General features: G+C 46.7%; 1 protein-coding gene across 10 annotated transcripts in view; it reads right to left on the bottom strand.

Annotated features, from left to right (window-relative positions):
- The window catches only part of WDFY3 (WD repeat and FYVE domain containing 3), a 271937-nt gene extending 258802 nt beyond the window's left edge, over positions 1-13135 (bottom strand). For 7 of the 10 annotated variants that reach the window (XM_084973500.1, XM_084973502.1, XM_084973501.1 and 4 more), the window contains exon 1: positions 12687-12718. The gene's annotated coding sequence lies outside the window, so the exon portion shown is untranslated. Of the gene's footprint in view, positions 1-12686 lie in introns of all 10 variants that reach the window. The other 3 variants (XM_021101795.2, XM_084973505.1, XM_084973508.1) reach the window with 1 other exon arrangement.
- Positions 13136-14749: the final 1614 nt, after the last annotated feature.

The following is a 14749-nucleotide window of genomic DNA, read 5'->3' as shown; positions in this document are numbered from 1 at the left end:
TCCATGCTGAATTCTTGAAGAAACATAATTAAATTTCTAACTCCATTTAGTGCCCCCAAAATGGGATTCCCATCACTGTCTCCGAAATCTAGCTGTTATTAATGCTACGCCCTCGTTGAAGTTGTTTCTTCTCCTGACTCTCTCTACCTTGGTTCTAACTCAAGATCAAGTCCTGAATGGGATCACCAAGGACATAAGGAAAAACGGCAGCATAGCCCAAGATGCAAGGGAAACAAAAAAGGATAAGCCAAGAGAGCTGCAGGAAGAACGAATGCGATGGGTAACGAGGGCCTCCAAACACCGTGGCTGGGAAGGAGAGCCAGGACAACCACAAAGCCCATGCGGCCACCGCATTATTCAGCAGTTGCCTAGTCATGAACCAAACTAGTTTACTAGCTCTCTGTATGGAGCAACAGTATCTTATCCTCTTCATACGTTCAGTACACAGTTGCTGTCGAGCAGACAGCTAATAAACTCTTACTGAAGGAAAAAAGGGAAAAAAAAAAAAACAACAACACAACAAAACAAACCAAGGACTCGAATGGCCAGTAAAAGAGGGTCAAATGTACTTACAGCGCCATTCAGTCTCTGTGGGACGACAACTGCCAGGCAGGACCTTACTCTAAGAAAACCACCTCTGGGAGTTCCCGTCGTGGTGCAGTGGTTAACGAACCCGACTAGGAACCATGAGGTTTCGGGTTCGATCCCTGGCCTTGCTCCATGGATTAAGGATCTGGCGTTGCCGTGAGCTGTGGTGTAGGTTGCAGACAGGGCTCAGATCCTGCGTTGCTGTGGCTGTGGTGTAGGCTGGTGGCTACAGCTCCGATTGGACCCCTAGCCTGGGAATCTCCATACACCACGGAGAGAAAGGCAAAAAGACAAAAGAAAAAAAAAAAAAGAAAAGAAAACCTACTCTGACATGGGTCCTAAGTCCAATCTCCCCCACACTGCACCCCCGCCCCCAGCTAAATGGCAAGGCAACACACACCTCACATGATGGCTTAATTTCATTTGCTCTTAACCTTTCACCAGGCAATTACTCCCTGCATGCTAACTTTACATCCCCACAACCCTTCCCTTAGTCTAACACTATGCTTAACACTTATCTTTCAAAAATTCACTTTACCGCTTGTGTGGGTCAGTAGGACTTCACTATATCAGGCATCTGGCCAATTTATTTATCTTCCAAATTACTGTTCAGACATTTCATAATGAGTTCAAGTCCCACGAGGAAAATAATAATGAAATTTCGTTTTAACTGTCACTCCAATAAGCCATAGTCATCTCTTTGCCCTCTTCAAATCTGTTTTTATAAAAACAGGACTTTTTAAAATTGATCTCTTCATGATAATAGATGACAAAATGCAAACGTGTAACTCGAAAGCTGTGCATGGTACCCACGTTTGCCATTCCGAAAAATGAGACAAAAGTCTTTACATACAAGTCAATGTCACCACTGCGCTGCATAAGAGCATTTCTCAACTTTAAGGACATGCAGAAAGGCACACCCAGATGTGCTCACTGTCTACAATGCATGCTCGCTGCTAGTACGAAGACCAACGTAGCAATTAAGTGCTGGAATGCACCCGGTCCTCCTCCAGGAAAACAGCACCTGCTGACCACCACGCCGCGGGGCTGGAATGATGCTCCGTCACGTGACATTAGGATACGCAATCAACTCCGCACTGGAGTGGGTGTCAACAAGCAGGGCGGGAAGAAGGCAGGCTAGCAATGAGCATCCTTTTAAAGATTTCTCAACACTGGCAAGCAGCAGCCCGGTAATGGCTCACGTCTGATGAATGTATCTGTCAGGCTGGGAAGAATCAACGCGAATGAAAATCCATAAAGAGAAAAGAAAGAATAAGCTTTCTAAGAAAGACATCACACTCCTATAGCTCTGAACAGCGATCGCCAGTACTGGCCTCTCACAAAGGCCCCACTCAGCACATTTTCCTCCTGCCCTGTTCCGACCCCACAAGTGCCATGTTAGTGGCTCCTGGTGGCCTTTCCCGCAGCTGCCATGTCTTGTCAGGCTTCCCCATGCCCTGCGGAAAGTCTCGCCGCCATGCCCATGCATGGGGTGGTTATGCAACCTAACACGAGCCGGGAAGCGTGGAACACCCACTCCGGTGACTCAGACGGAAATCTAGGTCTCCGGAAAAGGAGGTGGGGGCAACGCGAAGGCAGGTTACGACAGCATTTGTCCTTAATATTTACTGTATAACGAAAGCAAATTCAACATCGACATTTTCTGCTCTTGTCTGAGTCTGACAGAGAAACCGGCTTTCAGGAAGGCTCTGGGTTTGACCAGGTACAGGTCCGCATCGGCTGGACGGCAGGACCCGAGGCAGAGCAAGTCCCCTCTCCAGGCAGCTCGTCATTCTCATTCATTCATTCTCTCTCTCTCTCCGCCCCCCCCCCGCCCCGCCCCTCTCTCCCTCTCTCTCTCTCCACCCTCCTCTCTCCCCCCTCTCTCTCCCCCTCCCCTCTCTCCTCCTCTCTCGCCCCGTCCCTCGGTCCCTCGAGGTGCCCTGGTCCCTCGCCCTGGTCCCTCGCGGTGTCCCCGCTCTGCCACACCGCCCTCTCCCTCCCTCCTCCAGACCTTCCGTGAAGGCCGCCCCCAGGAGCTGCCGCTCAGCAATGCTGAACTTGACAATGTCAGCCTCAGACGTTCAGGGCTATTTTGCGCCAAGATAATAGAAATACTTGAACACTGGTCAGACTTTAGAAATAATAAAAGAGCAATAAATCAGTTTTCATCTTGACCAAAGAGATAACTCATCTAATTTATTTCTGGACTTAGCAAGTGACATGAAATATATAAAGCACATCTGTCATCAATCCAACAGGTCAAATTATCTTTAAAAAGAAGACATGCTAGGGAAGTCAGAGTTGGCGCAATTTTCTTGCTGACCTAGTTGTAAAATGCTTCAGCATCGAAACAAATGTCTTCATGCGAAAAATACGTTTTCTTCTAAGTGTTTTCCTTTATTTCTAATCCTTATCCTCATTACTTAAATGATGAATTCAGACCTGTTTTTTACCCAAGACCTTATCTGATTCATTGACGGTAAAATCAATTGACTTTAGAAGTTTCTGTAATTCTGATATAAGTCAATCCCATAGTTTTCATTCAGGAAATTCTACCAATCCCTCCAGTACTCAGATCAAACCTCATCTTAGGTTCCCCTAATCTCTTCAACTAAAAATAATCTTCTCCTCACTATGTGTCCATAGAACTTCTGTACCTCTCAGAGAGACTAATCACATAACGCTCAATTATTTATGCATCTATCTTCTCTTCACTGCATTATAGTTATTTAGAGCAGAACTATTCATGTCTTAAATACTCATGTCGCTGCCAGAGACCCACGACAGCACGCAGTAAGACATACGATAAAGAATAAGGGAAAAATTACAGAATTACTGAAATAGACTACACCGTTACCTGAGAATCTATTTACAGTGTATTATCATTTTGGGAAATAAGAACTTGTTCCTGGAGCAAGCTGAATTCCTTATATTTGGTCTAATTTAGACATAAGTCATTACACAAATAAATCAGGTTAACTAGAAAAGTATTCGGCAATCGATACAGCGTGATATTTCTAAAAGTAACCGACAGTCTATTTTCATTGCATACTTGTTTACTTAACGGTGGCATTTATCCTCTAAATCACCTAATACTGTGTTTTCATGACCGGTGTGCCAGAGGAAAAGAACTTGGGCTTTAGCGTCAGAGGGCCTCAGGCTTTCATCCAGAAGATCTGACTATGCGGGGTTCCCACTGTGGCTCAGTGGTAATGAACTCAACTAGTACCCATGAGGATGTGGGTCTGATCTCTGGCACCACCCAGGGGTTCAGGATCCAGTGCTGCCATGAGCGGTGGTGTAGGTCGCAGACGCAGCTCGCTTCTGGCGTGGCTGTGGCTGCGGCAGGAGGTCCCTGGCTGCAGCTCTGATTTGACCCCGGGCCTGGGAACGTCCCCCAAAAAGATCTGATTTATGACAATTATGAATTTACTGAGGGATTTCTAGGACAAAGAGAATAAGGACACAGCATCAAACAGACTATCGTTCTTTCCCTTGGTACTGGGCAGCCTTAGACTCCTAGGAGCGACGGTAAGCATCTCTCTTTCCTCGCGCTGACTTGGTTTCCTCACAACATGCGCATCAGCTATAACTGCCTTCATCCCCTCGGTGCTCGCTGAAGGCCAACCACAGGCCTCTGTGAGTGGATCTGGAGAGAGCGTAAGATGTGCTGAAATGTCTCACACAGCCCGCAGTCGAGGTCCACAGCTGCTGATCCCGCGACACCATCGCCCGCCTCTGCTCCTCTGAGGTCTCCGCGACACCCAAGGCGCCACGGCAGGTCCTGGATCAACACCCTCCCCTGATGCTCCGCCCGTGTTTCCTTCTTCACATCCTGCTCCGCGTTAAGAAGAAGCAAATCTAGTAGTGATTCAATAGAAGAGCCCAGAAAAAAGGCAATTAAGAAGAATGCCAGGTGACTGAATTGTACCAGACTAGGTGCAGGGCTGTAAATACCCAACCTGGGAGAAAAGAGTCACCTGCTTGGTTACCTGGTGCCCTTTTTATAGGAAATTCAGGGAAGAAACAGACCCTTGGTCTGCTGCCCATGGAAACAGAGCATAGAATCTAACCTCTTCACCCTCTGAGAAGAACAAACACATCCACGTTCCTGTATTCGTCGATATTTTTCAGAATGAACAAGATCTTTACGTTTTTTAGTAATAAAACGCAAATCAGTACTCAACTACAGTCCTGCGAGATGTTACCCCTGGTGAAGAGTGCCAGGCGAAGGGTACCTGAGATGATATTATTTTTGCAACTTCCTCCTGAGTTTATAATTTCTTCAAAATTTTAAAAAACATTTCAGTAAGGTAATGCTGTTTGAATAAATGTTAGGGAAACTGAAACAAATAAATAAGTTGCTTTTCTAAACTCAAACACTCAAAATGTACTAAGAGATTTGGATATCTTGAGAAGACACTTTTGGGGTTCTTTTTAAAGTGTTGAGACCTATTTACAATGTAATAATTATAAGCTATATAATTTATAAAGCAAAACTTATGTGGGGATGCTTTACTTAGAGTAAGGCAATAAACCCACAAGATTCTGTGCAGATCAACACAGAATTAGATGTCCACCTTGAAGAAAACAAGAGCAAGTAATACAAAAATAATTTTGGCCTGACTTTCTAATATCTGTGGATCAGATTCCTCTTTTTCTTAGGCTAATATGAAATTAATTGGCCTCCCTGAAGTCCATACTGGCTGGAGAACAGAGGCATAGAGGCTAGGACAAAACACTACACAGGAAGAGGAAGCTGCACCTGGCAGAGATTCATCCGGTGTTGAAGGCATACCTATTACACTTGGCAAAAACCAAGCTGTAGCATGGTCCTTCTCACAGCATAGGGCCCAAGGGCTTAAGAAACTGAGGAAAGTTAAAAGAATACTTTAAAGGGATTAAGCCACACACAAAAGAAGCAAACAACAATAATTAGCTGATTTTTTTAAAAAATGCTCATTCAGTAATCTTTTAAACTTTACTAGAGAAATAAAACCAAGGCCTTACGCACACATACCCATTAAAAGAGCCACAAAAAAGTCTGAACCCAGAACAAACCCTTGGCACTTAGTGAAATCACAGTGAAGTTGTCAAAATACAAATAGTATCCACACTAAGTGGGCTAGGATATACAAAGTCTCTCATGTACCAAAACACTGCAGGGCAGATCACCCCTGGCCTTGTCACCACACTGTGGACGTTGGTCACCCAGTACTTGGGGTCTACTATCCACAAGACAATCTACTGCGCACAGTGCCTTTCCCTTAAACAAAAACGGAGGAGCAGTGAGTTGCATCACTAAAGATACTGCTTTAAAACATTCTGCCTCCAGCCTTCCAGCTTCTCTGGACACAATACTTAGCTAGCATTTCCCAATGTCCTTCTCCTGCAGGTTCAAACACCTGCAGGTACTGGGGGAGCAGAGAGAGCGAGGAAAGAGCCTGAGGTCTAAGGACAGAGGGCAGGGATTGGGAGCTACTGTTAACAATTCCAGGAGTTCCCGTCGTGGCGCAGTGGCTATCGAATCCGACTAGGAACCATGAGGTTGCGGGTTCGATCCCTGGCCTTGCTCAGTGGGTTAAGGATCCAGCCTTGCTGTGAGCTGTGGTGTAAGTTGCAGACGCAGCTGGGATCCCGAGCTGCTGTGGCTGTGGTGTAGGCCGGCGGCTACAGCTCCTATTCGACCCCTAGTCTGGGAGCCTCCATATGCCAAGAGAGAGTGGCCCAAGAAATCGCAAAAAGACAAAAAAACAAAAACAATTCCAGGCTTAAGATAATAATCCAGATGTTCAGGGTTGAGGGTGTCTGTGCTGGAGCCTGACATTTCTATAAACTCAGTGGCGAGCGCAAAACTCTGAAGCTCTGCACCCACAGAGTCGGGTAAATACAGCAAATGTAACTGCCATTCAACCAAATAAAAAACACTACAAAATATCAACTTGATTTCTGGTACTGGACTTTTCACACTCTGCATGGCTCCTGCTTCAGTTGTTTACAGAAGTGATATCCTAGCCCTATTAGCGTCTTGTTTATTAAAGATTCAGGGGCCTGGTAATAAAATAATCTCAAAAAATTCCCACTAAACTGGGAACTGTGTCTAGTCACTTATGATGGTGCCTGATAATGTGCAAAAATAGAATGTGTACATGTATGTGTAACTGGGTCACCATGCTGTACAGTAGGAAAAAAAATTGTATTGGGGAAACAACTATTTAAAAAATAAGAAACAGAAGAAGAAAAAATTCCCACGAAAGAAAGGAAAAGAGACGTGCCAGTGAATCAAAACATTGTGCAAAGAAGCCAATCTGTTCAGCTTGGGAGGAAATTATCTACATTTCTTCATTATTACATTTGTTTAGAATGAACGAGTGAGTGAATTTCCCAAGTATTTGACATTTCTGGAGCATGCGGTTAGGAGGAAGATAAGGCCGTAGGGAAACAGGTTAAGGGGGTCGGGGGAAGCTTGTCCTTGGGTTCAAGGGAAGCAGAGGAAGGGTGAGCAGAGGCCGGGGCGTGGATGTGCACCCAGTCACTCAGCAAGTATTTATCGAGCACCTAGTGTGCCCAGCTCACTGCCCCAGCACTAAAAGTACAGCGGGCAGCAAAAGAGACGTGCCACATCCACATGGGCAATAGCTGTGCATCTCCTACCCAGCTTTCAATGATTCACCTCATTTTCAGCAATGCCATAATTCAACTGATTTTCATTCAATGAAATAGGAATTCAGAGGATTAAAAGGGAATCTAAGACCTGCATCTGGGGTAGGAGACAGAAAGATAAACAGCTGTTATGTAGAGGTATGACAAAGATGCCAGGGGAACACGGGAAGAACCATCGAACACGATTCCCGGTAGGACAGGCTTACGGGGAGGGTGGCGGGCGTACTTCAGAAGCTTCAAGTAGGAGACAGTAGTTGAGTCTGTGCAGAGGACACACTCCAGCCTCAAACTCACTGAGAGCAGAAGTCAAAGTCCCTCCAACGGCCTGCGGCATCTGTAGGCCTCCAGCACCCCGACCTCAGATCTCACCTCCCTCCAGCCAACCTCTTGCTCATCTCTAAAGACTTCAAGCACCTTGCTGCTTCAGGGCCTCAGCACCTGCTCCACTCAGATCTAAAGTTCGCACTCCCTTAAATGCTTCAAGTCTCTGCTCAAACGTCACGGTAACAGAGGGGAACACGTGTCATAATATTACATGAAAATCAGCTTGCTTTCTTTTTGTCTTTTCTGGCTGTACCCGAGGCATGTGGAAGTTCTCAGGGTAGGGGTCCCATCAGAGCTGCAGCCACAGGACTACACCACAGCCACAGCAACGCCAGATCTGAGTCGCATCTGCAACATACACCACCGCTCACAGCAAGGCCGGATCCTTAACCCACTGAGTGGGGGCCAGGGATCGAATCCTCATTCTCATGGACGCAGTTTGTTACTACTGAGCCACAATGGGAACTCCAAAAATTAGCTTTCTTAACATTGAAAAGTAATGCTACAATTATGTACAGATTACTGCGCCTTATAAGATCTCGGAGGACTTCAAAGACCATACGAATGAATTACTTCAATTCATTAGTTTCCCCTTTAAGTCCAAGTAAAAATTGAAGAAATGCTTTATAATTTTTTGAAAAAAATTTTTTTTTTCTTTTTAGGGCCACACCTGTGGCATATGGAAGTTCCCAGGCTAGGGGTCAAATCAGAGCTGCAGCTCCAGGCGAACATCACAGCCACAGCAATGCCAGGTCCTTAACCCACAGAGTGAGGCCAGGGAATGAATCTGCATCCTCATGAATACTAGCTGCATTTGTAACCTGCTGAGCCACGATAGGAACTCCTGAAAATTTTTTAAATTCTAAATTTTTCTTAAACAAATAAAACTTTGGAGTTCCCATTGTGGCGCAGCAGAAACGAATCCAACAAGGAACCATGAGGTTGTGGGTTCGATCCCTGGCCTTGCTCAGTCGGTTAAGGATCTGGCATTGCTGTGAGCTGTGATGTAGGTCGAAGATGTGGCTCGGATCCCACGTTGCTGTGGCTGTGGCATAGGCCAGCAGCAGTAGCTCTGATTTGACCCCTAGCCTGGGAACCTCCATATGCCACGGGTGTGGCCCTAGAAAAAGACAAAAAAAAAGAAAGAAAACTTTTCCTAGCTTTTTAAAAATCCACATTTAAAAATAAAAGTTAAGTATTAGAATTCTGTAATGATGATTTCTTTCATAAAAACAATGCTAATAACATGAAAGCCAACTGCACAATAAAAAAACTCAAAGCAACATCCTTTAGGTGCTATTGCCTTCATACTGAGATCATGACTCAAGATCAAGACAAAAAAGATTATTTAGCAATAAATAAACATCACAAACATGCTATGTTGGTTCAAACACTACTGAAAAGAAGAATGAGAAGTCAAAAACATCAAAGAAGACCGCTACCCAAGTAACAGCTAAAATTTTATAACTGACAATACTAAGTGCATACAAGGATACAGAGCAACCGATATTCTGCAGATAAGAATGCAAGATGGTAGAGTCATTTTGGAAAACAGTCTGGCAGTTCAATATAAAGTTACTGGTATTGACAAACATATACTTTTCACAGGACCCAATAATCCCACTCGTAGGTACCACTCAAGAAAACTGAAAACATTACGTCCTGCACGTAGACCTGTACAGAACTGTTTACAGCATAACTGTTCCTGGGAACAACTCAAACGTCCAATTCATGAATGAATGAACAAACCGTGGTACCTCGGCATAAGGGAATGCTACTCAACAAGGCAAAGGAACACACTCCGTGGTGTGCTAGGGATGACAGGGACCGCGTAGGAGGCCCACCGTTAAATTTTCAGGAGTTTTGCAAGATGGTTTAGGGAGCTTAATTTGGGTCATGATGACAGTATTTACCATGCAAGTAAGTAGCAGATGCTACCCATCAGGGATTTTTTTTTTCCTTTGGAGAGCAGGTTGTTACAATGTTTATCTGCATGCCACTGAACAAACTACCCATACATGCAATAACTTAATGGATAGCAAAAGTATTATGATCAGTGAAAAAAAGACACTGCAGTCTACATACCCTATGATTTCCTTTATGTGATATTCTAGAGAGACTAAACAATGGGGACATTAATTAGATTAACAGTTGGTGGGGGTGGGATGTACAGGGAGCAAAACCACTGCAAAGGGCCATGGGAGACCTTTTTGGAGTGACAGACATATTTCAAACGTTGGCTGTGGTGGTGATTAACCAATTGTATACATTTGTTAAAACAAATTATAGTCAATAAACCTGACAACAACAAAAAATTATAGGGGAGGAGTCATTTATCTCAATTGTTTTATGGATGACAAATGCATCATACACACAAAAGGGGAACTGGAATTTATCAGTGGAAATATCCGGAAGGCAGATTTTAACTCACATAAATAGAAAAAGATTAAACTTGTAAAAAAAAAAAAAAAAAAGTACTTAGAAGAAGCATAAAAAACAGGGGCTGGATAACCTGCCAAGGATGCTGTAGAAAGGGCCCTACTTTGAATGTCATTTCAGACTAGTATCATGAAGAGAAGTTAGTATCGCTAAAAATCTCTTCCTACTCAGAGTCAGTGGCTCTAAAATCTCAGTATCTTGTGTATAATGTCAGATCCACTTTTGAATTGTATCAAAACATCAATTACTCATTGTAGCATCAAGCAAATGCTATCCTGACTTAGAGCCCAGTGCAGCCTCCTTGTTAGGCGTGCTGGCTCTGGCTTTAGTCATTCTGGGCTCAAATGCTGGCCCACCAATGGCTGCGTGCCTTTGAACAAATATCTCCATTTCCCCATCTATAAAATGGGATTAACATTTTCCTGAGGTTTCAAGAATGCATGAAAAATGATTTCTATGTGCTAAACACTTCCTAGACAGAATTGGAAGTGACAGAAATTATCGAAATCTAATCCTAAGAATTTTAATTTTCCAAATAATCCTACAGATTTTTAATTTTCCAAATAATATATGGATTTATTCTCTTATATATCCAATGGTTCATAATTTTCTGCAGAGCCAGATCTTTTTGAGAATATGATGACTCCATGGGCTCTTTACCCAGAAAAAAATGCAAATATATGCTGCATTCTGTATATGATTTCCAAGGATTCAAACACCTTCTGAAGCACATGTATAAAATTTAAAAATGCCTGATATATACACTCTTAAAATTGCAAAGTTGAGCAGTGGAATTTAAGAATCGTCAAAGTTGGAGTTCCCGTTGTGGCGCAGCGGTTAACGAATCCAACTAGGAACCATGAGGTTGTGGGTTCGATCCCTGGCCTTGCTCAGTGGGTTAAGGATCTGGCGTTGCCGTGAGCTGTGGTGTGGGTCACAGATGTGGCTCAGATCTGGCTCTGGTGTAGGCTGGTGGCTACAGCTTCAATTCGACCCCTAGCCTGGGAAACTCCATACGCCATGGGAGAGGCCCAAGAAATGGCAAAAAGACAAAAAAAAAAAAAAGAATCGTCAAAGTAGAGAATCCAAGTGATATTGCAATATTACCCTGCCATTTACTCCTTTTAAAAACAGATTTTGCAAGTAGGACCAGAATCATGTTTCTAACTCCTATCTCCTTTTTGCACAAATTTTAAATTAGAAACATTTTTTTACATGAATTGATTTCAACTCTGAAAAACACACTCCTAGGAGAAAACTATATTTCTACCAACCTGAGAATGAAGGTTCAGGGTGTAACATGCACCACTAATGCTCAAATATCATAAGAAGAGTCTTCAAGTAGGTCCAGCGCAATATGTATTTTTAAATATATTTTTTTTAAAAAAACATACCAAACTAATTTCTATGCTTAGCGTTTATTAAAGTTTTATTTTTCTTTTTAAGCAAGACATATTTTTCTAAACCTATGCACTACTACCATATCTAGTTGCTGGGTTTTTTTTAATCAACATATTACTGGGTCTGTCTTGTGTTATTTGTTACACCGTCTGATGGTGGAAACTGTTCCAAACCTGCTATCAAAGAATTCCAACCTGCAAATATTCTGCTATCTAGACGCAAAACGTTTTCTCTTTTTTAATTTTTGGTTTTCAGACTACAATAACCACTTGGCACTAACCAACTCAAGCCGTTACGGGAAAAAAAAAAAAACAAAAACACAAAACAGTTTTTTGTAAAAGCATTAACACCATTTTCCCACAGGAAACAATCATTTTTTAAGGCACTGGAAGTCGAAGCAAGGGTTCCCATACATAGTAAACATCCTTTCAATTGGTTTTATCAGATAATTTCCGTGAAAGGGAGACCTTATGAGAAATCTCACAATATTCGATAGTAAAAAAAAAATCAAGAAACGCTACACCTGAGGATCAAACCCCGGACCGAATGGCTTTTGGTCGGAAAGGTCACATCTGCTGTTTACACCCCCGGTAACCGTGAATGCTTGCGAGGCCACCACATCCTCGTGCAAGGGAATAAAAGAGCAAACACTCTCCGCAGGAGCATCTCTGGGTTGCTTCCACAAACCCAGGTTTCCAGCGCAGGGCGTGGGGCGGGGGGGGAAGCAGGGCTCGGGAATCAGCCCGGGGAGGCCCGCAGCCGCGGAGACAGCGCCCGAGGGATGGAGGCCTCGCTCGGCTGCGCCGCGGGCGGGGGGCTCTGGGACCCGAGACCCCGCGGGGTCTGGCGGAGGGGCCCGCACGGGACCCCGATGCCCGGATCGCCTGGTTACGCCCCCACTGCTCGCAGCAGGAGGGAGCGTCCGGCCCTCCGCTCCCCCACCCCCCGAAACACCCCAGCGTCGCTCCCCATCGCCCGCAGCCCTTGACCCTGACCCCGACCCGACCGCGACAGCGCCCTCTCCAGGCCGCGGTGGAGGACACAGGCCAGGCCGCCCTCCCCGGAGGCGGCGGCGGCTCCCGGGCAGCGCGGTCCCGGGGGAGGACGGCAGCTGGGCCTCGGCCTGTCCCCAGGGGCAGCGGGCGCAGGGCCGCGAGTGGGCAGCGCCTCCGCCCTGCCCGAACAAAGCGGCCGCGGCGCGCCGGGCGCGGGGCTGGCCGGGGGGCCGGGGGCCGGGGGCCGGGGGCGCGCGGGCCGGGGGCACTCACCGGAGGGCGGGGGGGCGCGGGCGGGCCTGGCCGGGCGGGCGGACCGCGGCCGGCCGGGCTCCACGCCGGGGGCGCGCTGGCCTCGGGGAGGGGGCGGCGGGCGCGGCGTCCACGGCGGGGCCCGGGAGCCCCGCTGCGGGGGCCCGGGCTTCGGGCCGGGATCGATGCTGCGGCCGCGGGGTGCGGGAGCCGGTCGGCCGGGGCCCGGCCGCGGCGCTAGGCGGCCGGAGCAGCGACGCCGCCGCCTCTCCCTTCTCCGGCCCGGCTCCCTGCTCGCCCGCGTCCTCCTCCTCGCTGGGTCCCCGCCGCCGCCGCCGCCTCAGCCTCGGCGCTGCTCGGGCCTCTGCTCTCCATCAAGGCCGGGCCGCCGCGCGGGCAGCATCCCGGCCAGTGCGGGGCTGCCGCCGTCTCCCGCAGCTGTCGGTGGCCATCTTTAATCCTCCTCCTCCTCCTGCCGCTGCTGCTGCTCCTCCCGCTTTCTCCTCCTCCCGCGGGCCGCCTGACTGACTGGCTCTGGATCCTCCTCTTTCCCCGCCCGCTCCTCCTACCGCGCCGGCCGCAGAAATTGCAGCCGCTCTTCCTCTTAACCCTCCGGCCTTTCCTTCCTCTTTCCCGACTTCCTTCCCTGCCCTCGGCTTCCCGCTTTCCCCTCTGTCCTACGAGCCGGTCCACCCCCTTCTGCAGGCAGCGGGCGCTCGATGCTCTGAGCCAGAGGCGAGCCCCCGTGCCCTCTTGTCCCTGGCCCGCTTCCCTGCCCGAGGCACACGCCCCGGCTTGCTTCCTTCTGCTGGTCCTGCCCTCAGCTGCTCCCGTTTTCCTCTCGTCCCGCGGTGCTGGGTTCCACTGCCTCCGAAGACTCAGCTGGGAGAACACCTGCGCTCCGCCCTCCTCAAGCCCGCGCCCATTTGCGGGAGGGTCAGACGGCGGTGGAGGGAGCGGGGCTGCTTCAAGTTGCTCCTCCGGCTGGTGTACAGAAGGACTGCCCACGCTCGCGGTTGTACTGCGCACCTTTGAAACTCCTGGCTGGTGTCGTGTTTGGCTCTGACCCGACAAAGAACCGAGGGGTTGAAGAGCCCAGTCTCGGTTGCCTTCTCTCCGTGACCTTGAACTGGCCGCCTTTTTTTTTTTTTTTTTTTTTTCTCCTTCATGTAAATGGCATTATTTATACCTTGGCAGTCCTAACTCACACAGTATCTAGACCCAGTTGGCACGCTTTGGTAACCTAGAACTGCTCAGTGACCCTCAGTTTGCCCCTCTGGTGTTCGTTCCTAATCAACCCAGCGGACAATCGGGAGCATGCTTTAGTTCTGGCAATGGAGGCAAACTGAGTCAGCAGTTACGAGGTGGACTCCCTTAAACAGGCTTAGAGTGGGGAAGTGGTAATATCATCATTCTAATGACAAACATGTTTTCCCTAACGCTGCAATCTACAGAGGTCTGTGGATTTCCTCTAATAAAGATGAAGCAAGCTAGACTTGTTGTTTGCTCCTTTTTAGCCACTTGGTCTTTGGCAAAGGGACCCATTTGTAAGGATTCGCTCATGGAGTGTTTCAAGAGTCAATATACAGGGCACATTATATGTGATCACTTTGGGGGAAGAATCACAGCTTCCGCCCCTTTGGCACAGTGGCTATTAAAAAAAGGCACCTTGTCCTTTCAGAATAAGTCGGCTAGATGTGTTCAATGGTTATTCCTTTCAATAGGCCAAATCTGGGGAGAAATGTTTTAAAATGTAGTTTTATACTCTACTTCAGAGTGAGTAATTTTTTTAAGTTCAAATGTAAAATTAGGTTATTATAAAAATGTAACAGTTTCAAGTTGTTTGAAAAGAATATGTCAAAACAAACCTAAAGTATATTTTAATTAAAAAAAAAATACTGGTATGCTTTAGGGGGCAGGGAGGTAGGGTTCTAATCTTTCTCTTTGATCCTCACACAGTAACCTGTACCCAGTTAGGTTCCAGATTTGAGTTGCCGTCTTTCAATACCAGTAGTTCTTGCCTTTGAAATCAACAACCTGTATCAACATCTAAAACTCTTTTAAACCCAAATAAAGTCTTTGAG

The sequence above is a fragment of the Sus scrofa genome, chromosome 8 (assembly GCF_054392235.1).
Source record: "Sus scrofa isolate SSC_HxYL_T2T_F1_AM1 chromosome 8, Sscrofa_HxYL_maternal_Yorkshire_Landrace_v2.0, whole genome shotgun sequence".
In the NCBI taxonomy this organism is placed as follows: Eukaryota; Metazoa; Chordata; class Mammalia; order Artiodactyla; family Suidae; genus Sus; species Sus scrofa.
This window is presented reverse-complemented; position numbering and strand designations above follow the sequence as displayed.